The 26753-nt window shown below is 37.0% G+C and overlaps 1 pseudogene; it reads right to left on the bottom strand.

The window, feature by feature from the left end:
• Positions 1 to 17916: 17916 nt before the first annotated feature.
• LOC119537289 lies at positions 17917 to 26291 on the bottom strand (annotated as a pseudogene).
• Positions 26292 to 26753: the final 462 nt, after the last annotated feature.

The following is a 26753-nucleotide window of genomic DNA, read 5'->3' as shown; positions in this document are numbered from 1 at the left end:
TGGAACTGCCTGCGGGTAGATCTTCACGCCAGCCTTGATTTAGAGAAAACTTCAGGTATATTGCATTATGTAAAATTGGGCATTGAATTCAAACTGTCACTAGCTGTCCTTGAAATGTCGATTGTTCAGCAACTTGTTGGGTACACAGTTGCCATTTTTTCTTACCCCCTCACCAATTCCTTTTCCATATATAGCATGGCTTTTATTATATGGTATCTGAATAAAGGTGATGTCACCCTTCCTTGGATAAGGAGAGTATATTGAGAAAAGAACAGCTCTAGCCAAAATATCTTCAAGGATTTATTTTTATTTCACCAGAAGAGAACTTCAGATGGAGCAAAAAATCAGCCAAATGAAAAAATGGGTTCTAGTCTAGTTCCCTGAGAACATTATTAATGCAGAAGAGGTGTGGAATTATGAAAGTAGAAATCCTTGAGAAAATGAGAGGGGATTGGACCCTAAGCATAAGTGGAAGAGTTGCTTTTGATAGTAGCATGGAGCCCTCTTAACACTAAAATAGGAAGAAAAACAGAGAATGTAGGTATAGAAGCAGGAAGGTGAAAAGAGGAGGACATTCCTGTCTGATTTTTTTTTAAATTTCACTTAAATATTAGGTAAGTTTATTAACTAAGAGTAGTGCAGGAAGGTAAAGAAGACTGTTGGAGGAAAGTTGTGAAATAGTTATTTTGCAGATTGGGAAAATTCGTATGCTAGAGAAGTATAATTAGAGTGTCAGGCTATGATATATAACCATTTAAATTTGGCAGACATGAATTCAAATGAAGACCAGTCAAAATAGTGTTGTATTATTCTCCAACCATGTTCAATTACTCAAGTAATAGCTCAGAGAAAGGAACATTTGAATTTAAACAGAATTGAGATTTTTCCAAGTTAATATAATATAGGAAGAGAAGTGAGAGTATTTACCCAGTTAGATTATGTCAGGTAGAAATGAAGAGGGAAGTGATGGATAATGAAAAATAGGAGGAGTCAATGTATGAGATGATGAGGAGAACAGGAGGTAATGTTCGGAGAGTGAGAAGCCCAGAATCTAGATTTCAGTCATGATATAATTATTGGGAATGACAAGGTCAAGGGTATGACCATGTAATTGGGTAGCCAAGGAACATTGTATACCCAAGGAAGTCTTTGTGAATTTATAATTCATGTACAATAAATTTGAAATAGTGATAAAAAGCAAATTTCTCCCTTCATATTTTATCTGTGTTGACCAGTGTGCTGGTTTGAAACTGTTATGTACCCCATAAAAGACTACGTTCTTTTAATCCACTCTTGTGAGGACAGACCTATTGTGAGTGGGATCTTTTGATTAGGTGGTTTCCATGGAGATGTGACCACCCAATTATGGGTGGGGCATTTTGATTAGATTATTTCCATGGAGCTATGACCCTGCCTATTCAAGGTGGGTCTTAATTAGTTTACTGGAGTTCTTAAGAGAGCTCAGGGAGAGAGAGGGAGCTCAGAGCTGACACAGACCAAGATGCTTAGAGAGAAAACACCCAAACATTTTGGAGACAGCTGATGAAACCAGAATTAGGAGAGAAGGTAAGAGATGAAATCCAAACTTTGCCCTGGAGAAGCTAAGAGAGGACTTCCACAGGCTTAGAGAGAAACACCCTGGGAGAAACAAGCAAGGATGCATAGGAGCTGAGAGAGAGAAGCTAAGATAGAAGTCCAGAGACATTTCAGAGAAAGCAATGGAAACCAGAAGCTAACCCTGGGAGAGGCCCAGCAGACTCCAGCCATGTGCCTTCCCAGCTGACAGAGGTGTTCTGGACGCCATTGGCCTTTCCTCAGTGAAGGTATCCTCTTGTTGATGCCTTAGTTTGGATACTCCTATGGCTTTAGAACTGTAAAATTGTAATCTAAGAAATCCTCTTCATAAAAGTCAATCTATTTCTGGTATATTGCATTTTGGCAGCTTTAGCAAACCAAAACAACCATCAACTCTATTATTAGGTGTAACACATCAAAGCTATGTAGTAAACACCCTGATGCAGGATTCTGTGGAATTAAACTTGCTTCCGCATTAAAAAGCACATGTCCATTCGAGTAAACATCAGTTAATTCCTTTCTAAATCTGTGTATTTTGAGCTATGTAAAGAAGAAAGGCATGTTTAACAAAAGGTTTAAATCACTAAATTAAGGGCATACAGTTTGAGTGCACAGGGTTAGCTCTCAATTTGGGCACTATCTGGGACCCATATAATATACCTTTTAGACAGACTCCTTCACCACCAGCAAACCCCGTGGACGGAAGAATTAATTCTCTTTACTTCAACATCACTCACATCTATTGAATACCTATTACATGTCAGGTACCACAACAGACACAGGAGATATGAAAAAAAAAAAAGAATAAAAAAGTTCCTTGTCTTTTTAGTATATTTGTATTCATGTATGTATGTATGTATGCATATGTATGTGTGTATTTAATCTTTTTATAAAATAAATAATTATTTGAGGACTTGTATGATATATGCTATAGATTTGGCATTGTTGATGTGAAAAAATAATCATATTATTTTCCCTGAGGATGAGGTGATTTAGTGGGGATAGAGACATGCAAACAAATTGTTATAATATAAAAATTGCTGTAATTGAAGTTCAAACATTGAGAAAAGAAAACCTAAGTGTTCCTGTGAGAATCAAGGAAGACTTCCCATAGCAAGCAGCCTTGGAATTGACAGCCTTGCAGGAGTTTTCACTTGAGACGTTGGTTTAGCCTGAGGGGTAGCCATATATTTGAATAGTCAATTTAACATACATAAAATATAGGTGCACACGAGGTGCTGTGGAAGCTTATATGAAAAGTAATTTATTTTGCCTGAGTGAGGGTCAGAGAAATGAATAGGCATGAAGTGTCATTGAAGCTAGGTTTAGAAAAATGAGCAAATGGAAATACAGAATTCAGTAGTGTGGACATTTATCCATGGAGTACAAGTTGGCAGTGAGATCAGACATAGACAACTTACCCCCAGCCAGGGGCTTGTTTTCCTGTCCATCATCTTGAGCAATCAAAAATCATTACTCCTTCCCATGTTTGGGTCTTTAGACTTAACTTCAGCATCAAGACATTCTGGGGAATTTTCTTAGCCTCACCTTTCAAGACTTTGAGTATTTAAATGGAAAGCACTATTGAGAATGACATGATTTTTTTCTCATTAAAATCAGACACACACACACACACACACACACACACACACACACACACACACACACTTTCCTCAAAGAGAGGAACCCCTTCTAATATTTGTTAGACATAACTCTTCTGGAATGCCATCTAAGATCTCCTTATTCATCCCTTTAGGGTTGATTAATTCAAAGATGAAAATTGATGGACAAAGGAATGAGCAAAAGCAAGTGATGGAAAACAGAAACCTATGCATTCAGGCATTAAAGTGTGATGACTATGGAGCACTATGATGGATCTTGTAAAAACACTTTAATACAAGAACATCAGCAAGACTTGCCAAATCTAGAGAAGTAAAAAGTGCACATTCTTTTTCTCATGCTTGAAAAATTCATCTATAGATGATATGCTCATATAAATCATTAACGCACTGCATGTGGGAAACCATTGTTCACAGGAAAAGAACATTGTGTGATTTGAGGTTTGAAGTTTTAGAGAGCCCCTCCACTGTACCCCCAGCAGGTATATATTATACAAATGGCCATCCCTTGCATTACTCAGAAGGATTACTTGGAAGGCATGAAATCATGTTCTCAGTGAGTACTCACTTCTATCTATTTCACTTTCTGGAAGGGCCATACGTATAGAATATGGCAGCTTTTTCATGTATATATATAATTGGCTAGGACTTGAGCTCCTGAAGGGCAAGGGAAAAAGTCCTTGACTTGAGATGGGGTCTCATGCCCACTGCTTCAAGTCAGGGCTTGAGTGGGACCCTCTAGAACGTCAACATAGGAGAAAAGGCTGAACTGATGTCCAGGGATATAGCTCCTGCAAGCTGAAGATCTAAGATGTCTGGAGGACATGGACAGTTTCTCTGTGAGAATCTGAAAAAAGGTAATTTCTGGCTCTATGACTGGATCTATGCTCTTCCCATATTATCATGGGGCAGTTATCCTGAAAAAGCCCATTCTCAGCCCTGGTTCTGGTTTGGTGGCCCAGAAGCGTAGGTACAGGTAACCATAAAACTGGTTTTGTGGAAGGAAGGGAAGGAAGAGGATGAGAAAAGAGAGAACATATGTTAGGCAAATAACACAAATACTTCCCACTCAAAATGAGGCTGAAAATGAAGATCCTCAAACTCAAAAAGACAACTCATACAATAAATAATCAAAAGTATTTACTGCAGATGGAATTAATATTATAAAACAGATTGACAAAAATGTAGAATAAATGTTTTGGGGATGTTTTAAGGACTAAAATGAAGGCATGACTTCATTAAAATGGAAGCAGAAAGTTTGAAACAAGGTAGAAAAAAGGAAGAACAAGGTATAGGAAGAAAAATCAAACAGAAATCTTAGTAAGGAAAAATATAGTTACTGAATGTGATCACTGGATGTGCCAGTTTGGATATATGATGTCCCCCAAAAAGCCATATTCTTTAATGCAATCTTTTGGAGGCAGAGTTATTAATCTTTTTGATTAGGGCATGACCTCTTGATTGAATGTTTCCATGGAGATTTGACCCCATCCATTGAGGGTAGGCCTTGATTAGTTTACTGGTCTTTTAAAAAGAGCCAACACAGACCCTGGAGCTGGCTGATGCTTAGAGATGCTCAGAGTTGCGGACAGAAGGACATTTGGAGATACTAAGCTATGGATGCACAGGTGCCAAGAGAGGACAAAATGCCCCAAGAGCAGCTGAGAGAGACATTTTGGAGATGGCCATTGAAAGCAGATGCTTGGAGACATTTGGAGATGCTAGCCCAGAGTTTGTTCCGGAGAAGCTAAGAGAGACAAGCCATAGACATTTGGGAAAAATGCCATTTTGAAACGCAACCTGGGAGCAAAGGACCAGCAGATGCCAACCACGTGCCTTCCCAGCTGACAGAGGTATCCTCTTGTTGATACCTTAGTCTGGACTCTTCTATGGCCTTAGAACTCTGACTTTGTAACCTAATAAATCCCCTTTATAAAAGCTATCCCAATTCTTGTATTTTGCATAATGGCAGCATTAGCAAACTGGAACACTGGAATAAACTCTGACCAAGACAAAAAGTGAATTTGCTCAGAATGTAGCTCACAGATGCAGGGAAGGAAACTATAAAAGAACAGACAAGAAACGTGGAGGATGGACTGAGATGCTCTGTATTAGTTATGATTGCTGCCTAGCAAATTACTCCAAAATGTAGTGTCTTAAAACACACTTATTTTTCAGTTTCTGTGGGTCAGGATTATAGCTTGATGGTTTTGGCTCAGAGTCTCCCGTGTGGTTGTAGCACTGATATTGGCTGAGGATGCAGTGATCTGAAGAGTTGACTGGCTGGAGAACATACTTCAAAGCTCATTTAGCTAGCTTTTAGCAGGAGGCTTCCTCAGTGAGTTTTGGTTGGAGCCCCCAATTCTTCACCATGTGGTTTCTCCTCATAACATGTAAGCTGGCTTCCCTCAGAGTAAATGATACAGAAAGACCAAGACATAAGATGCAATGTCTTTTCCATTCCAATCTCAGAAGTGATATACTGTCACTGTGGCATTGGTCCAACCTTAGAATATACAGACCAGCCCTGGTATAGGGTGTGTGTAGGGCAACTGTCCAAGGGTGTGAATACCAAGGGATGGGACTCAGTAGGGGCCATCTCAGAGACTGGCCACTATGGTCTGTCCTCTGGCCTCTGATAATTCATGTCCGTCCCACATGCAAAATGTACTCACCCCCTCCCAGGCCCCACAAAGTCATATCCTATTATAGCATCAGTTTATAGTTCAGAATTTCATCATCTCATCTGTTTTATTACATTAATCTTGCAATTCTCCTGGTTTAAGCCACATTTCCCGTCTGGATTATTGCCATATCTCCTAAGTGGTTTCTTTATTTCTGTACTTAAACCTCTGATGTCTATCTACAACACAAGATTCAGAATGGTCCTGTTAAAATGTAAGTCAGATCACATATCAGAACTCCCCACTGGTTTCTCACATCACTTTTTTCAAAAGCCAAAATTCTTATTATAACCTACAATGTCCTACATAATCTGGCTCCCATTTCCACTGTAACCTTCTCTCCTTTTACTTTTCTCCTTATTTTCTCTACCACCATATCCTGGCCTCCTAGCTGTTCTTGTAACACCATGAGAACATTTGTTTTCTTGAGTTCAGATTTCAAGGAGGAAAGTCAGGCTTCAGTGAAACTCCATTGTGCTTATTCAGGTGTTTCATCAGTGTCATCTCTTCAGGGAGGCTGTCTTTGACCATCCCATACCCTAATCGCCCTCTATTGCTAATTAACCTCTTTTGCTTTTTTCTTCATAATATTTTAAACCTGTTTTTCTTTTTTCTTCATATATTTTACTACTGTTTGGTTTTTATCTTCTGTGATCATGTGTTTGTTAACTTATAGAAAGTAAGGTTCATGAAGGCAGAGAGCCTCTCTTTGTTTTGTGACTGAATTACTATGATCTAGAACAGATCCTGGCATATATTAGGCACTGAATAGATAATTTGCTAAATGAATGAATGCCTACTATTGAATTCCACAGTTATTTAACCTATCCCCTGTTGAAGTATATTTAGTCTTCAGCTATTATAAACAATACTGCAGTGAAAATCCTTGCAAGCATTGTGTGCCATTGGAAATTGTGATGGATATTGACAAGTTGCCTTCAAAGAGGTCATAACAATTACGTTCCCCTAATAATGTATGAAAACACCCATTTCCCCTACCTTCATCTGCATAGATAGATCTTTGCCATTGATAGGAAAAAATTGTATTTCAGTGATTTTAATTTGTACTTCTTTAATTAAGGATGAGGATGGACATCTTTATGTGTTCATAAACATTTCCTGTAAACTGTTTGCCCACTTTTCTATTGGGCTGTTGGCAATTTTCACAGTCATCTAGCAAATATTTATTAACTGCCTATTATATTAAACACTATGATAGGAGAGCCACAAGGATTTTGCTGTCTTGTCGTTGCTACCAACCCCAGGAAGAAGCAAGCCTTCTAGCCTCCTACTCCATGAGCCAATACATTCCCATTGTTTAAGGCAACCCAGTGTGTGGTATTTGTCATAGCAGCTGGGAAACTAAGACACCGGTGAAGAAAAATAAAGGAGGGAAGGAAGAGAGGAAATGCTTGGAGTAGAGTGCAATTGCTATTTTAAATAAGAATAATGAGGGAGGGCCTCACTGAGAAGGTATTTGAGCACAAACTTAAAGAAGATGAGAGAGTGACCCATAAAAATATTAGAGTGAGTTTACCAGGCAAGGTTAGCAAGGGCAGACGTGGGATTATGCCTGGCATATTCAAGAAACAGCAACTTGGCCGGTGTTGCTGGAGTGGAGTGAATAATGATAGTAGGAGAATGATGTCAGAGAAGTAATACAGCAGCCAGTTTGTGTAGTGATTTAAAATTTTTCGTTCTTTTTTTTTCCTGAATGAAATGGGAAGCCATTGGAGGCTTTTGAGCAGAAGAGTGAGTTAACTTAACTTTTAATGTGATTACCTTGGCTGCTATTTGAGACTCATCCGAAAGGAAGCAAGAGTAGAGATAGAGATACCAGTTAGAAAGCCGTTGCAATAATCCAGATGAGACATGATAATGATAGGACCAGAGTTATAGTGTGGAGCTATGAGAAGTGCTCAGATGTTAAATACAGGTTGGAAGTAGAGCCGGCAAGTTTTGATGTATTGAAAGGGTTCTTTCTGTAATAATAAAATTGTCTTGCACAAATGTGTTGCAAATTTTTTTACAGTTTATTTATATATATATATATATTTTACCATTAACACACTTTAATTTTTATGTAGTTGATTTGCTCCATTTTCTCCTTTGTTATTTCTAGGTTCTGTGTATTCCCTATAAGAGCTACCCTCCACACAAATCATACAAAATATTCTCCCCTCCTTTTCCATCTAGAATTTATTGTGGTGTTGGGAGTGAATTAGGGACTTATTATCCTTCTTTAAATCATCATCCTAACAGAATCCACTGAACAATCATATTTTGTCCAATCTGTGTAATTAAATGTGAGTATGCAATAAAAATCACTGTATTTTATTGAGATTTCATTAAATCTACAAATAAATTTAAGGCTATTTTACATCCTTTTCCTTATCTAAAATCAGGTTGTCTCCTTCCATGTCTTATTCAATGTCCTTCATTATTAGCCATGAAGCACTTGCACATTTTTAAGTATTTCACCTTTTCTATTACTACAGTAAGTGGGAACTTATTCCAATCTATTTAAGCAGCTTTATTGATGTATAACTTACATAACACAAAATTTATCCATTGTAAGTGTATGGTCTAATGATGTAGAGTAAATTTATACACTTGTTCAACCATCACCCAAAAGGTCTCTCATTCCCATTTGTAGTCACTGTTCCCACCCCTAGCTACAGGCAACCACTGATCTACCTTCTATCTGTATAGTCTTGCTTTTTCTAAAATTTCATATCAATGGAATCATACAGTACACAAGCTTTTGTACCTGGCTTCTATTACTTTGCATAATGTTTTTGAGATTCATCCATATATTGAGATTCATCCATATATTGAGATTCATCCATATATTGCTGAATATATCAGTTTATTCACTATTGATGCAGAATAGCATTCCATATTGTGAATATACCACATTTTGTGAATTTATTCACCAGTTGATTGACATTTGGATTGCTTCCAGGTTTTGACTACTATGAATAATAGTGTTATGAAAATTTGCACATGAGTCTTTGGACACACATCTTCATTTCTTTTAGATTGATATCTTGGGGGAAGAATTGCTAGATTTATGGTAAGTGTATGTTTGAGACACTACCAATCTATGTTCCAAAGTGGCTGTACCATTTTTAAAAACTTTTTATTGTAGTAGCATATGTACAATTCAAAATTTCCCATTTTACCCACTTTCAAATGTACGCTTGAGTTGTATTAATTAAATTCACCAATATCATTACCCCAACTTTTTCATCACCTCAAACAGAAACTCTGCACCCATTAAGTAACTCCCTCTTTCCCCCAACCTACCTCCAGCCTCTGGTAACCTATAATCTAGCTATCTCTTTCTAGAAATTTGCTTCTTCTAGATATTTCACATAAGTGAGATCATGCAATGTTTGCCTCTGTGTATCTGGCTTATTTCACTCAACACGATGTCTTCAAGGTTCAGCCATGTTGTCACATGCATCAGAATTCCATTCCTTTTTACAGTAGAATAATTGTGTGTTTATACCACATTTTATTAATTCACTCATCTGTTTTTTGGACACTTGGGTTGCTTCCACCTTTTGCCTATTGTGAATAATGCTGCTATAAACATTTGTATACAAAATCTATTCAAGTCCATGCTTTCAATTCTTTGGAGTATATACCAAGAAGTGGAATTGCTGGGTCATATGGTAATTCTATTTTCAACTTTCTGAGGAACTTCCCAACTGATTTCCACAGTGGTTGCACCATTTTACAATGCCACCAGCAATGTATATGGGTTCCCATTTCTCTGCATCCTCACTAACAATTACTATTTTCTGTTGTTCTTTTTAAAATAATAGCCATCCTAGTGGGTGTGAAGTGGTGACTGTACCATTTTTTTTCTATTGCATTTTCTAATTGTTTGTATACAAAGGAAAGCGAAGGAGTTTTTAAAAATTCATTTTATAACCAGTAGTTCTGCTGAATTTCTCCATTACCTAAAAATGCCCTCTCAGTAAATTATCCTACGTTTCCTAGTTACAAAATTCTATCATAAGGGTATATGGAAAACAATATATGAACAAAATGAGAGTTCCAGTAAAAAAAAAAAAAAGAAAAAAAAAAAAGAAAAAAAAATTCTATCATATGTAAATGCCAATTTCTCTCCACTTTTCCAACCATTATTTGGCTAATTGCTCTCTAGTATCTCCAGAAATATATCAGAGAGACCACAGCAGGCATTTCAGTCTTGCTTCCAACTCCCATGAGAATGTACTGCCCCAATACTAAGCAGGGTTATACCTTTTATTTTAACGTAACCTGATAGTTAAGAAAACAGACTCTAGAGCCAGATTGGGTTCAAATCCCAGTTCCCACCACTTACTGGCTGCTTGACTTTGGGAAGTGACTTAATCTCTCTCTACCTCAGTTTCCTCATCTATAAAACAAGGACAATAATAATGATAGTGGTAGAATTATAGCATTCAATATAATAATAGTGTAAAAATATAAAATTATATTCTATAGGATAGAAATAGTAGATTTACTATAGTATTGTATAGCAATAACAGTATAATACATAGTAATATGTAAAATAATATGGTATAGAATAGTAATAGTTTCTGCTTCATAACTTGGTGTGAACATTAATGTGTAAATATATGCAAAGCATTATGGAGTGGTTATTATTTTTATTCAATTTATCAGGTTAAGGAATATCCATCTATGCCTATGTTATTGAATTTTTACTAGGAATGTTTTTTAAATTTTATCACATCACTGTTGAGTTTACAAAGAGGTTTTTATGGTTTTGTTTTCCTTTGCCCTCTTATAATAGTGAAATATTCTAATAAACTTCCTAATATTGAATGACTGTACATTTCTGGAATGATCCCCATATGTTCATGGTGAATTGTTCTTCTTATATAGTTTTGCTGTTTGTCAATATTTTTATTTAGAATTTGAGCATCAGTATTAACCAGTGAACATACATTGATTTCTGTATCAACATTATACTTGCTTTATAAAAGCACATTTTCTATGTTTGGAGTTAATTTCAAGAGCACTGGCAGCATTTGTTACTTGAAATTGTGATAGAATTTACCTGTAAAACTGTCTGGGCTTGGTGCTTTTTTGTGGGGTAGGGATGGAATGCAGTGTTGCTCTTGACAACTTTTTCAATTTCTCTTAAAATAAAGTTAGTGTGTGTATGTGTGTTTGTTTTTAGTTTCTTATCTCTCTTGGGGGAGGAGTCCATGTAATTTATATTTTCCTAAAGCTTCTCCCTTTTTATTTGTTTTCAAATTAGTTTGCATAGAACTGAGAAATCCAAAATCTTTATATTTTCTGTTTATTTTTAGTTCTATTAGAAACAGGTATTATTTTATTTCTGAAATTTTTTATCACTTACCATTTGCATATTGATTCTCTTACATTTTAAGAATCAGCTCTGGTGTTTATTAGTTCTATTATATTTCTGATTTTCAATCCATTAATCTTTTATCATTATTAATTGCATTCTTTTCCTAGGGTTTATTTTATTGTTACTTTGCTAATTTATTGAATTTAGTGATGAATTTATTTAGTTTTATTCTTTCTTGCTTAGTAATTAAGTATTTAGGGCTGTGAATGTCTCTTGAACACTGCCTTTATATTACATTGGTTTTTAAAATGTAGATCTTTATCATCTTATTTTTAAAACCTTTTTAATTTTGTTTTGATTTTTCTTTTGGGCACAAATTGTTTAAGAGAGATTTTAATTTTCAGCTGGTGAAGATTTTGGTATCTTATTTTATAAAAATATTAATTTCTAGCCTTTTTTTTTAACTACAGAAAAGAGCCTTAACTGTTTCTACATTCTTTTATTTTTATTCATTTAATGACTCTGCTAATTTTTTGTAAACATTCCATGATCCCTTGATGTAAAATTGTATTTTCTGTGTTTGGTGTGTAATTATATAAACATTTAAGAATATAATTTAGACCCTTTAAAACAGTGCATAAAGATCATTTAAGCTGATTGCTAAAATTCAGGTACTGGGAATCACCCTCCGAAAATCTAATTCCTTAAGCCAGAATAGGGGCTTGGACTATATGAATTTTACAAGAATGCTAGAAAAGTTTGCTGCAAGTGTCTTTGGAGAACACTTTGAGAAACTTTTCTATGTATTGCTCCATATTTCTTTATGTACTTATTTTATCATGAGCTGATAAAGATAAAACTACCATAGAATTATTGTACAATTTGTTTTTTATTTTGTTTTGTTTTGCAATAGCAATACAATGCTATTTGACATGCAAAATTTGTAAAAATTTTACTTTATCAGTTGCCGTTTGTTTTTTCATTTATTATTTTTTAGGTCTTGAATTAAATTTTATATGATATTATTATCAAATTCCCTGCATATGTGTGTGTGTGTGTGTGAGAGAGAGAGAGAGAGAGAGAGAGGGAGAGAGAGAGAGAGAGAGAGAGAGAGAGAGAGTTTTCCTAGTGTTTTGGTTTGTTAAAGCTGCCAGAATGCAATATAATATACCAGAAATGGATTGGCTTTTAACAATGGGGATTTATTAACTAAAAATATACAGTTCTTAGGCTGTGAAAATGTCCAACTCAAGGCATCAACCGGGTGATACCTGGACACGAAGACAGGCTGGTGGCTTCCGTGACACCTCTGTCTCATGGGAAGGCACATGGCTGGGGTCCACTGGTCCTTTGCTCCCAGGTTTCATTGCTTTCAGCTTCTGGTTTCAGTGGCTTCTTCTCTGAGCTTCTGCTGATCCTCTCCTAGCTTCTCCGGGGTTTTTTCTCTATGGGCTTCTCTTAATTTCATCTCTCAGCTTCTCTAGGCTTTTTCTGCCTTTTATCCTCTCAAAAAGGACTTCATAGAAGGATTAAGACCCACCCCTGGGTACGTCTCAACTGAAACAACCTAATCAAAAGGTCCCACCTATTATAGGTCTGCACCCACAGGAATGGATTAAAAGAGCATGGCTTTCTCAGATGTGGCCCTCTCTCTCTAGCTAAGCCAACGTGGTGGGTGTACTCACTGCCCTCCCCCCTACGTGGGACCTGACTTCCAGGAGTGTAAATCTCCCTGGCAATGCAGGATATGACACCCAGGGATGAATCTGGACCCAACATCGTGGAATTGAGAACATCTTCTTGACCAAACGGGGGATGCGAAATGAAACAAAATAAAGTTTCAGTGGCTGAGAGATTCCAAATAGAGTCAAGAGGTCACTGGTGGGCACTCTTATGCACTACATAGATATCCCTTTTTAGGTTTTAATGCATTGGAATAGCGAGAGGTAAATACCTGAAGTTGTTGGACTGCAACCCAGGAGCCTTGACTCTTGAAGACGATTGTATAGCAATGTAGCTTACAAGGGGTGACAGTGTGTTTGTGAAAATGCTGTGGATCACACTCCCTTTATCCAGTGTATGGATGGATGAGTAGAAAAATGGGGACAAAAACTAAATGAAAAATAGGGTGGGATGGAGGGATGATATGGGTGTTCATTTTTACTTTTATTTTTTACTCTTATTTTTACTTTTTCTGGAAGGAAAATGTTCAAAAAATAGATTGGGGTGATGAATGCCAATTATATGATGGTACTGTGAACAACTGATTGTACACTTTGGATGATTGTATGGTATGTGAATATATCTCAATAAAACTAAATTTTAAAAAAAGAGCATGACCTTTTCTGGGGTACATAACCGTTCCAAACTACCACCCCTAATATAATTCTGCTCATTTCTTTTAACTTCCAGTATTTCTAAATGAATTTGCTCTAGATGTATTTCTTATGGACAGAAAATATTAGTTTCCTTTTTTAGTTGGACACAGTCTAACATGTTTTCCCTTTAATAGTTCAGTTTTTCTCATTTTTATTATGACAGATATGTGTGATCTTGGGATATCATCATATTTTGAAAAAATGAGACTTTTTGTTGGGTTTAGGTTTAGAAAATGTCAGGACCACTTTTGTTTAATTCAAGCTTGTCATAAACAGCTGCAGCCGGGATCAGTGATTATAAAACTATCTCAACCATCAGAAGTTACACTGCACTTTTATAATATGTGACAAACAGGGCTTAATCGAAGGTGAGAAAAGAGAGAGAGGAGTGGAAAGAAAATTTGTGATGGATTCTCTTACATTTGAAATGAACAACTATATGCAGAATTATGAATTATCAAAATATTTTATGCTTGCTAAGTTTGTAAAATTATCTAAAATATATTTCAGAAACCTTGAGAGACCACTTTCTTTCTTGGCTTTATAGATTTAAGTGATGTGCAATAAACTGCACATATTTAAAGTGTACAATTTGATAAATTTTGACATTTGTAAATATGCCTGCCATTTTCACCAAAATTAATATAATGACTATATCCATCATCCCCCAATTTTCCTCATGCCCCTTTGAAAACTCTCCCTTCTGCCATTCCTACTCCCATCTGTGATCAACCACAGATATGCTTTCTGCTACATAAATTAGTTTGCATTTTCTAGAAATTTAAATAGATGGAATCATATAGCATTCACTCTTTGTTCATTGAGCATAATTGTTTTTAGATTCAATCATGTTATTGTATGATTATTGCATTAGTTCATTTCTTATTCTTGGTGAGTAATAGTCCCTTGTGTGGATATTTTACAATCTGTTTATCCTTTCAGCTGCTGATGGGTTGTTTCCAGTCTTTGGGTTTTACAAATAGAGCTGTTATGAACATTTGTGTAAGAGTCTTTGACTTTCAGTGGACATTTGCTTCTGTTGCTCTTGGATAAATCTTAGGAATAGAATGGCTGGGTCAAATTGTACGTGTATGTCTAAGAAGCTGCAAAACTGTGTCTTGAAGTACAAATTTTTAAATTTTGATGAAATACAATTTACTGAATTTTTCTTTTGTAGTTTGTACTTTTGTGCCACTAAGATAGCTAAGATTTTATCCCATGCTTTCTTTTAGAACTTTTATAGTTTCTGCTCTTACATTTACAGCTATGATCCATTTTAAGTTATTTTTTAGTTATTGTGGGAAGTAAGAGTCATGGGTCTTTTTTCCAATAATGATTACAGTTTTTACCACACAATTTGTTGAAAAAAATTTTTTTTTTGCTATTGAATTACCTTGAGAACTTTATCAAAAATCAGTTGATCTTATTCATTGTTGGTGGGACTGTATAATGGTTCAGCCACTCTGGAAGTCAGTCTGGCAGTTCCTTAGAAAACTAGATATAGAGTTACCATTCGATCCAGCGATTGCACTTCTCGGTATATACCCGGAAGGTCGGAAAGCAGTGACAGGAACAGATATCTGCACGCCAATGTTCATAGCAGCATTTTTCACAATTGCCAAGAGATGGAAACAACCCAAATGTCCTTCAACAGATGAGTGGATAAATAAAATGTGGTATATACACACGATGGAATACTATGCGGCAGTAAGAAGGAACGATCTCGTGAAACATATGACAACATGGATGAACCTTGAAGACATAATGCTGAGCGAAATAAGCCAGGCACAAAAAGAGAAATATTATATGCTACCACTAATGTGAACTTTGAAAAATGTAAAACAAATGGTTTATAATGTAGAATGTAGGGGAACTAGCAATAGAGAGCAATTAAGGAACGGGGAACAATAATCCAAGAAGAACAGATAAGCTATTTAACGTTCTGGGGATGCCCAGGAATGACTATGGTCTGTTAATTTCTGATGGATATAGTAGGAACAAGTTCACAGAAATGTTGCTATATTATGTAACTTTCTTGGGGTAAAGTAGGAACATGTTGGAAGTTAAGCAGTTATCTTAGGTTAGTTGTCTTTTTCTTACTCCCTTGTTATGGTCTCTTTGAAATGTTCTTTTATTGTATGTTTGTTTTCTTTTTAACTTTTTTTTCATACAGTTGATTTAAAAAAGAAGGAAAAGTTAAAAAAAAAAAAAGAAAAACAAGGAAAAAAAGATGTAGTGCCCCCTTGAGGAGCCTGTGGAGAATGCAGGGGTATTTGCCTACCCCACCTCGATGGTTCCTAACATGACCACAGATATAGGGGACTGGTGGTTTGATGGGTTGAGCCCTCTACCACAGGTTTTACCCTTGGGAAGACGGTTGCTGCAAAGGAGAGGCTAGGCCTCCCTATGGTTGTGCCTAAGAGCCTCCTCCCGAATGCCTCTTTGTTGCTCAGATGTGGCCCTCTCTCTCTGGCTAAGCCAACTTGAAAGGTGAAATCACTGCCCTCCCCCCTACGTGGGATCAGACACCCAGGGGAGTGAATCTCCCTGGCAACGTGGAATATGACTCCCGGGGAGGAATGTAGACCTGGCATCGTGGGACGGAGAACATCTTCTTGACCAAAAGGGGGATGTGAAAGGAAATGAAATAAGCTTCAGTAGCAGAGAGATTCCAAAAGGAGCCGGGAGGTCACTCTGGTGGGCACTCTTATGCACACTTTAGACAACCCTTTTTAGGTTCTAAAGTATTGGGGTAGCTGGGGGTGGATACCTGAAACTATCAAACTACAACCCAGAACCCATGAATCTCGAAGACAGTTGTATAAAAATGTAGCTTATGAGGGGTGACAATGGGATTGGGAAAGCCATAAGGACCACACTCCACTTTGTCTAGTTTATGGATGGATGAGTAGAAAAATAGGGGAAGGAAACAAACAGACAAAGGTACCCAGTGTTCTTTTTTACTTCAATTGCTCTTTTTCACTCTAATTATTATTCTTGTTATTTTTGTGTGTGTGCTAATGAAGGTGTCAGGGATTGATTTAGGTGATGAATGTACAACTATGTAATGGTACTGTGAACAATCGAAAGTGCGATTTGTTTTGTATGACTGCGTGGTATGTGAATATATCTCAATAAAATGAATATAAAAAAAATCAGTTGAACATATGTATGTGGATACATATCTGGACTATTTCATGACTTCCTGTTTTTCCACTGTTCTGATTAATGAGCTTAATGATAATGTTGAAACCAAGCAGTGTAAGTTTCTCAACTTTGTTACACTTTTTCAAAGTTGTTTCGGCTGTTCTAGTTCCTTTGAATTTTCATATAAATTTTAGAATTGGCTTGCGAATTCTACAAAAATGCCTTCAGGGATTTTATATATTTGGACTTTTTGCCTTTTTTTTTTTTTTTTTAGGCGGGAGAATAAATTTGGTCTCTGTTATTCCCTCTTGGGTGGAAGTTCCCACTAATGTTTTTTTTTATATAAACAAATAAAATTCTTTGTTTGAAGTTCATTTCTCTGGTATAAAGAAATGTTTCTTTAAAGCACACTTAAAGTGCCCTTTATTCACCTCTTGCAAAATAATTCAACTTTACAAGTAGCAAAACTAAAACCCTATTTCTCTTTACACATTTACTTTTTTCTTAGAAAAACAGTCCAATGCTGCTATAAACTGACTTTTATCATTATCAAGCCTAACTTTGACTTTCTTGGTGAGATAACTACAAACATGAATAAAAGGCAAGGAGTTTTAAATCATAATGTTTCTTCATAAACTATTGTCTGACAAAAGAAGTCTGATGTAGAGTAGTTGTCTTCCACTTAACTTTTTCATTTAAGATGATCTGAATTTGCCAAATATAATTAAAAGATCCAGTTCCAAGGACTCAGTAACCTCTTATAACATTAAAAAGTATTTTCTTTTGAGGACTTATTTAAATATTAGCAATTCTGGTACCTGATTGAAAAAACAAATCAAGCATAAAGTCTACCCCAGCTGATGTTGGCCCCCTGCTTGCAACCCAGCTGACACTGTGACCATTATGGGAAGCTCTGATATGCTTTGTGCCTTTCATTAAGATCCCTCCTATTCTGAACACAGGCCTGCTTTAGTTTAAGTAAACATTAATATTTAGTTCTGAAATCTGAGGACACAATCCATGAACTAGAAGTCACAGGTGGATTTCCTTCTTTTACAGTGATCTGTTATATTAATTCCTTCATATTAAACCTATCTTTCCAGACAGGTAAACTTTTATTTACTAAAATTCAGAACAAAACTGCACAGTACATTTAAAACTCATATTTGAAAAGCAGGTCACAATATTATATCTCAGCTGCACAGAAAACCCCAGTGATCGCTAGGAAATCAGCCAGAGTGCAGTGTTTCCAGCCCAAGTAGGTCCCAGCTTTGGGGAATAACGTGGCCATCTTTTGCTGCTGCTCTGAAAAGTATTTGATCAAAACAAAGCTTACAAAGTACCAGGTATTTCCAAGATTAGAGTTCATTTTCGTATCCCATGTATGCTGGCAATGCTCAGGCTTGCCCCCAAACTCCCAAACATCCAAAATGTTGTTGGGAAAACCACCACATTTGGTACCTTCTTGATTTCCTTTAATTTGTATCACCTGCAAGTATAACCGTAGCTGACTTGGGAGCCTCTTGCATTTTCTTTAAAACCACTTTTAACTGATTGATTTGTTCCTTAGCATGCCCTTTGGTGCTCTCCAAATAGGAAGTCATAAGGCAAAGTTCATTTTCTGACACACTCACATGCATACACAAAAGGTTTCTCATCATTTTGGTACTCGGAAAAGGAATAATCTCTTGGCTTTTTAATTTCACTCTTGATTTTTTTCAACATTATAGCTGTGAAATACCCTTCTTCATGACCTGTAATCTCATCACTTCTTGCTCTCTTCTTTAGGTAGCTCTAGTATGGAGAAATAACTCTGGAAATACCACATCTGGGTTGTACGAAGTTAAATAAGAACACACCCCTCGAGCCCTTTCTTGCAAGTTTAGATCCAAGCCATCAATATTCCAGGTAATTAAAGAGAAATACTACCATCTTCTTGGTGAATGTTTTCACATGAGTTGATTTTAGAATGAGTGGAATCAGTTGTGTCTTTTTTGCTCAGGTCAACACAAGTCTCAGGCTGAGAGTGGGTCTGAAAATCGCTTTCCAAGGCGCTGTCACCCATGCACGGCTCAGAGAAGTTCAGTACTCTCTGAAAAGCAAAGCCACCGGGGTGGGTTTTGCGTGCTTCCCCAACAAAGGTAAAGAGAGGAAATGAGAGAAAGTAAAACCATACTTCCATCTCCCTGTCGTTCTCTGCCAGGTAGCGCTGAGCCACTGCCATGTTGCACCTGGTGACGGAGGCAGTCTCTACAAAGAGTCGCCTTTCTTCACCCTGGGCCCTTCTTCATCTCCCCACTAACATCTTTTACATTGGTTTCTCCATCCATCTTTTGATGACTGGATTTCATAATTAAGTAGTTTTTCCAAGAATGCTTCATTGAGACATTTCCTAAATTCTTGAATATTTGAAGGTATCTCCCTGTTGCCTTTATATTTACATAATGAAAAATTTGGATTATTTACCTAAGGACTCTGTAGATATTCTTCCACAGTCTTCTTGCACTGAATGCTATTGAGAAATTTCATGCCAGTTAGAGTTGGGTTTTTTTCTGGATACCCTTAGAATTACTTTTTAATACCGAGTGCAATAACTTTCTTTACCAGGAAATTCCTTGATACAGACTTTTCTATATAATCTGACCCCTCTCACATTAGACATAGTATGTCCTTTCAATTTGTAGATTCAGGTCTTCCTTTATGCCAGAACAGTTTTCTACTATTATACCTTTGAATATTTTATTTTCTGTTCAATTTTTTCTATTCTTGTCTTCAGGAACACCCATTATGCATTTGCTGGCAATTTTTTTCTATCTTCTATATTTATTATTTTCTGTTTAATTCCATTTAACTCTGGTCATTTTCATTTCCTTATATTCCATTTTACAATGCTGTCCACGGTATGCTGGATCTAAGTATGTCTATGCTGCTTTTTTGTGGCTCTTAATGTAATTTTTTTTAGTAATTGTTTTACTTTTCACTTCAGTTTCTTTTTTGAGTTCATGCCATTTCATGTTGAAACTTTTTGCTTTTTTATCACCTCTTATTTGAAACCTCTTGTTTCAGAATAAGTCTTTAATTTATGGAAAAGTGATTATTCAAAATTTTTCTGTTTTCTGGCAAAATAGTTTTACTTTTTGCTTATTTTTATTTATGTATTTTTATTTTCTTATATACCTACCAAATTGTTTCTTTTGTTTCAGACATCACTGATTTTTGAATAGGGGACACTCTTCGGTGTCTGCTGCTTGTGGAAGAACATGTAGGAGAAAGGAGAACAAGCTGGGGCGGTAAGTAAGCAGCTTTAATTAATTAAGTTTGAATATCAGGCCATCTTCTATTGACTCTGCTAGGCATGGAGTTCCACAGTTACGTCTCTGCTCTGGGTGACGTGGTGGTCTGCCTACCTGATAGTGAAGCTGTGCATATAGCTGGCTTTTAATATGACAAACTAGGGTTGACTTCTATATGCATTGAAGAGTTGATTGTTGCTCATTCCTTCTCTTCTACCCTGTTTTGTCAACAGCCTACTTCTTTGAAAGAGGGAAGGTTTGAATGAATCCCTTTCTGCCCTGTTTCTTCTACCTTATGTCTCAGTGGCCCTCTCTTAGCCCAAGCTCTTGGATCTTGCTATTTCAAGTGACGGATTGCTGGTTTATTATATCACTTGTGCTACCCACTTTGGGTGGATTTGAGATACTGGCAGAGTTCTACAAAGATGTGTTTCTGTTCTCAGCCTCCTCCTCGGATTTGGTTCAGATTCTGCTGTATTTGAGCACTGTTCTTCATAGATTGTGATTTGAAGTTGTAGCTGCTTAGATAGCAACAAGTTGTAGTTGGCTTCGCTTTATCACAGATGGAACAATTTTTATTTTTTGATTTTTGCTTTTTATTCTTCTTATAGATTTTGTAGGGAGGAGATTGTGAAAAGGCAACACGAACTATACAAATCCTTGATTAATACACCTTAGTTAACTATAAAATGTGAAAACCATCTACTAATCTTTCTCCCTTTGTGTCTGGGTGTGTGGGGCTGAGGGTGGATAGGAGAGCAAAGATTTAGGGAAAAGCCTTTGCTATAAAAGTGTTTGCAGCAATCTCTATTTTCTAGAGTAGGCCCCAAATCCACCTGGCAGTGTCCCTCAAAGCATGGATTACCTTTGGGTTCTGCAAAGATCACCAAATACTCTGCCTTATCAAGTCAGATAAGATGCATAAATCCCCGAATAGATAAATTCACAAGTTTACAAGTGATTTACCAGTTTCCATGAACCCTCTTTATTGCAGGAATATACCAATGTTCATTGTCCATTTAGCTGAGGCCATTCTGACTGTCATTCTTTGAGTCTTGATTCATTGACATGATTCCAGTGTGTGTTTTCCTTCTAGTAGCCCCAGAGTCATATCAGAAAGTTTATGTAAACAGTGTGACAAAATTGAGGTTCAGGGAAGTTAAGTGACACATTCAAAGACATTAATTTAGACATTTCGGAGCCATGACTCAAACCCATCTTCTTAAGCTCCAGGTGTTTTTTTGTTTGTTTGTTTGTTTTTCATATCATCTTCTGTAACTGTCCTGGGAGGATTGTTGTTATTTCTGCACTGGATATGCAGGAACTGAAATTGGAGAATGTAAGTCACTTGCCTCAGGTTATATAGATGATAAAGGGACAGCTGAGCTAGGATTCAGGTCTTCTGACCTAAATCCAGGGCCTTTTCCAGTCCAAAAGGCTGCAAGCTGACTATGCTGATTATCTAGTGCTTTTTCCCCTCTCTCAACCCGACAGCTCCAATCATTCTTTCTTAACAGTATTGCTATATTTTAAAATTCTTGTATATGCTATACACATTCCTCTGATAATTGCCTGAATTACTCAAAGTGGAATAGTTCACTTTTTCTCAGTGTCCTCAGGCTCTGAAACTTTGTGCCCAGTGCTTGTGAATTTTTGAAACTTTTCAATCCTTTTTTTCTCCATCAAGGCAGTTTCAGACTTTGAAGGAAGCCAATGGAGAAAATACATGCTTATTTATAACACCCCCCCCCCCCTTTTTTAATACTGTTCTGAAAAGTCACCTAGTTGCATAGTACCACAAAGGAAATTTATCCTCCATGAAAACCCATCATTGTCCAATAGAGATTTGGAAAGTTCTTACTAAAACCAGCATGTTAATTACCCAGCTGTGAGATTCAGAGTTGGAGGCTCTAGAAGTTAATGGTCTTGTGTTATAATGATTGCCCTGCTGTGTTTAATTTTCTGATCTTGTTTCAATTATCACTCTACCTTGAAAAAGATTGCATTGCTCTACTACCTGGGAGGCAGATTTTCCTGAATTATCTGAAGTGCTACACTGTGTAGGGTAGGTGGGAAAAATTTTTCTTGAACACTTTCAAAAATGTCTGCATTTGTCCACATGCATTTGGAGAGGTTAACAAGGGATCTTAATACTGCTTGAAGATCAGCTGATTTAAGGTTAGAACAACGGGCAAGCCTCCTACAGTAAGGTCATTGGGAGAAGTGGGGTTAAGGGTTTTAAGCAAATATCTTAGAACAAATTCTAACATATTTAGTTAAACAAAACCTGAATCATCCTATCCAAAGCATCTTTGTTTGGTATTTTAGACTCAAATGAATAATAACTTTAAGGGAAATTAAATCAAGATGCTTTTTTTTTTCAATTAATAACTGTCTGATTGCTATGTCATTTGAAAAGAACGTTTTCTTTTTGATTTTTAACAAGGATAATGCATGTGGATAGTAGCTAGTCAGTTTAAAATCTATAACACCTAAATGGTGGATTCCAGTTGACTAAATATATTCTTTCTACTCAGGTATAAAAACAACTGGCTTCCATGAGGGACTGCACTAGTGCCAAAGCTGAAATACCAAGACTCTCATCAGGTTTTGGTTTTGTTTTGTTAAAGCTTTGTTATCTGACCTTGTTTTTACCTTTTCCTATTTAGGGAGATAAATCTCTGGACTGTATAGTATTCTAGATTTATCATGCTGCCTTTCTACTAATTGCTTGTCTAGTAATGTTTAAAGAGTTTCAGCTGTCTCTGAAAAACTGATAATACATAACTGACTACACAGGATTACCTGTGAATGATCCTATTGACTGCCCAAATGCCTTAAATTATAAACTGACTAGGCCAGATTTTTCAATTTGGCTTTGGTACTGGACAACCCATGGAATAGTAATTGTCTTCCATGTCATAACCTCCTTTAAGAAGATAACTTCAGGTAGTTCCTTCTTCAGAAATTGTTAGGCTTTGGGGTAAGAGACCCTTTCCTTGGCCACACTCACTGATTGCAGGATTTGTGCCCTAATCAAAGGTAAACACCTATGAGTAATTCCTAACCTGAGGTTGCAAATGGATTTTAGGAACATTTGTGCATATTTCTTTGAAAAGTTTCAGAGTTTTATTGAGTTGTCTAAGGCCATATTTCTTAAAATGTGCTAATGTATCACTCTTACTTTCTATAAGGCTCTTGGCAATTTTAGAAGAAGAGATGATGAAATAACTTTACACAAGTACATTATACATTTGAAACATAACATTGATTACATTTTCAGAGAAAAATACTTTTCTCTATTTTAATGACTATGCTGTTAAAGATTGTTAATTATTAGGACTGTGTTCATTAGTCTTCTTTAATATTCAGGAATCAAGTTGAAGTTTTAAATGGTTAACCTATTTTCATATCATTTGTATTCTGCAACTGTGGAATCAACCTTTATATTGTTACCATAAGAGTGCATTACAAAGTGGTAAGGAATACCCTTCAGTACTGCCTTCTTGCCTTTCAAAGCCTTTGCTTTGGCTTCGGTTTTGGGAGGGGCAGGGGCTTACTTCTTCGCTTTCGGTGCCATCTTCATTGAATGATTCTTAAGATCATCGTTTTGTGATGAGGCACGCCGTATTTTTAATCTTTGTTTTCTTTCTCATGGTTTTTTTCTTTTGTAATTTAAGTTCAGACTGCATTTATCCAGTGGAACACTAAGGAAACCAGTTATCACCCTAGTGAGTTGAGGAAGTGCTAAAGTCATTTAAAATTAGAAATTAGAGTTTAAGATGAATGCTAACAAACACAAAGGAGCTTTTGTATATAGCAGTGATAGAATTAGCTGGTGTTAAATTAACTGTATTCATGTGTAAAATGGCCAAGGGCAGAAGAAGAACAACCTTAAAATATCAGGAGATGATAAAGCACTGCCATTTATGACAATAAATGAAGATATTATGTTTAGTTGGATGTGGAAGAAATTTTAGATCGGACAAGGTGCAAGTACTGAAACAGGTTTTGATCAGGACAAGAAAGCTAAAAGAACTTACTGAAAACCACATACTTCCATCCTTTGTGTACTACAGTTGCAAATAATCTAACAACAGACAAATTAATACGTAAATAATATAAAAAGGCCCCATTCCATAGTGATATGAGTTTCAGAGGAAAAAATGTTTTCTTTTTCCCAAGAAGATTGCCAGTAAACTTTAAGCACAGCAAAGCAAACCACTAGTCTTTGATGCTTTACATAGATTGAGTTGTTTTGGAAAGAAGGCAAATTGTATCTTCTCACGGAAGCCATAAGTCAACATTTCTACATATTTACATAGTTACCCCCTGGCCGCCTCATCAGGAAAAAACGCTTAGGGAAATCCCAGGCCAGATAAGGGGAGGATCAGAGATAGACGGATGAGTACATAGAGACAACGCTGAATAGCACGAAGAGTTTTGTCAGGGAGGTCTTATTTCATATGAAACAATAAGAGGGTGAAATCATCTGGCAAAAATTACCAGCTGTGCTTTCCAAAACCTGGGAAAAATATCATAAGTTCATAATAATTTAACACATCTTTGGGAAGGGGAGAAGGGAACCCACATTTAAATTAGGTACTTTCTGTGCACCAGGCACTTGATTCTATTGCATTTAACAAATAGATTCCGTTTTCCATGGGATAAGAGGTGACAACTTTGGCTTATCTGTTCTAAGGAAATCCTGTTTTCAAAAAGATGTGCTGGTAACCTCCTCTGCTAGATTGTTAGCTCGTTAACAGTCATTACCCAGTCACTGTAAAATTCTTTTGAGGAGCACAAGATGCATTTGACTCTGTCTTTTTGGTATTGGTAAGGCACAATAATGGACTCAAGTTTAACTGTGGTTATGCTAAGGGAGAGGGGAAATTTGCTTTTGTCATTCTTTTCTTTCCATCCTGCATCATTCCGTTCTCTGCTAATTTTCGCTTCATGAGGTCCCTTCTCGTTTGGGTCCTACCTGTGAGGCCAGGGACTCACTAAGATGTCCGGTTAGGAGTCATTTACCTTGAACCTCAAAGGGTCAAACATGGAGAAGTAGTATTAAATACTAAGTCCAAAACTAGACCAAAAATGGGGAAATGGGGTCATTATAGCTGTCAGATATTTTTGTGGGCTGCCTCAGCATCCATCTCACTTTGGCTAAGCCGCTTGCCTCAACACGGATCTTTGGCCTAGTTAACAAGCTGCTTTCCAGCCCTGGGGCATAAATTCCCCCAGAACTCAAACCGGTATCTGCAGCCACCATCTACACCACATACACACCTCACCCAAAATCCACAGCTGGTCCCAAATGATAAGTTAACCATTCTACCACCCTTGGACCCCCAGTCCCTTTTCCTTTTTGCACAGATTTGCTTTAAACTATCCAACCTTTTACTCCTGCAGGAAATCTACTAACCTCTACCTGGACCACAATAAAGGCACAAGCCCACGGGTCCCTCTCTCTCTGCTTTCCATCTGCTGGTTGAGCTTCTGAGCTGATTATGCTACCTGAGGACCCCTCACGGCAATCCTCTCTCCCTGGGACTGATAAGTAACAACCTATCTTTTTTCATGCATTAAGACCTCGATTTTTCTTTGTGTTGCATCTGACCTCCACCTGGACCCAAATTTAAAATCCAGCTTAACCAATTTGGAACATGGGTAGCGTCTCAAGATAGGAATAAGGGAAGATCGGAAACATGCTGGGAAGCAGTGTGGAAAAAGAATCAGGATGGATTAGTTTAGATTCTTTAGGTTGCAAGCAACAAAAAATGACCCTTGTTAGCTTAACCAAAGTGGGGATTGACTGAAAGGATATTTGAGTATTTCTCAGAGTCCAAGAAAATTTTGCCTACTCAACTCTTGGGAAAAGCAGGAACTGTGTCAGTTTGTGGGATCTTGCCAGCTTTTGCCCTTCAGCTTAAAACCTACCCTTCTATACTCTTTTGTGATGCTGGGACTGGTAGACTGCATACCAGATTTCTGCTTTGCCAGCTGGCTCCTGTTAGACTTTTCTGGAAGAATAGAGGAAGGCTGCAAGGCTGGAGGAAGAAGACTAGCTTGCACTTTCCTCTCTGCTTTCTGTCCCGTCAAGATCACCCAACCAACCACTTCTTTGCCTGGCAGCGGCAGGTTTGATTCCAGTTTGTCATTTTTCTGTCATTCACAGGGCCAGCCTCACTGCTCCGCTTTAGAGACAGCAGCACTAGCTGCCTGTCACCCCCTTCTCTGAGATTTAGGTTCAGCTCCATGTGGCTCTTCCTCCAAGTTTTAACAATTCTAGCCTCTTCCCTTTGTTTCCTATACTTACTAACTCCAGTTTAGCTTAGTGTTCTCTTTTTGCCTTTTCAGGTCTTCAAGAGCTACTTAATTCTTTATATAAAATTCTCTATTGAAATGCCTGTGTGGATTCCATCTCACAACCAAATACTGACTGATATAGGGACTCCGCAGCAGGAGGTTATAGACAGTTGTTTTTTCTAGAGCAGAGGCATCATTGTTACTCAGAAGAATGAAACCTTGTCTCTGGCCCTAAATTTTACTTTTGTTTCAAGTGTCCAGGATGGATAGTTTAGCTCAGTATATATCAAGGTTCTACTCTTGGATCATTCAGCTTTGGTGAATGGGGAAGTGTCAGGTTGTTCAGCTGTGGTACCCTGGGAGCTGGCCACGGAGAAGGAGGAATTGTTAAAAGGGCATCTGCTATATAATCA

This window comes from Choloepus didactylus, chromosome 6, assembly GCF_015220235.1.
Source record: "Choloepus didactylus isolate mChoDid1 chromosome 6, mChoDid1.pri, whole genome shotgun sequence".
NCBI lineage: Eukaryota > Metazoa > Chordata > Mammalia > Pilosa > Megalonychidae > Choloepus > Choloepus didactylus.
Note: the sequence above shows the minus strand (reverse complement) of the source record. Positions and strands in the feature narration are given on the sequence as shown.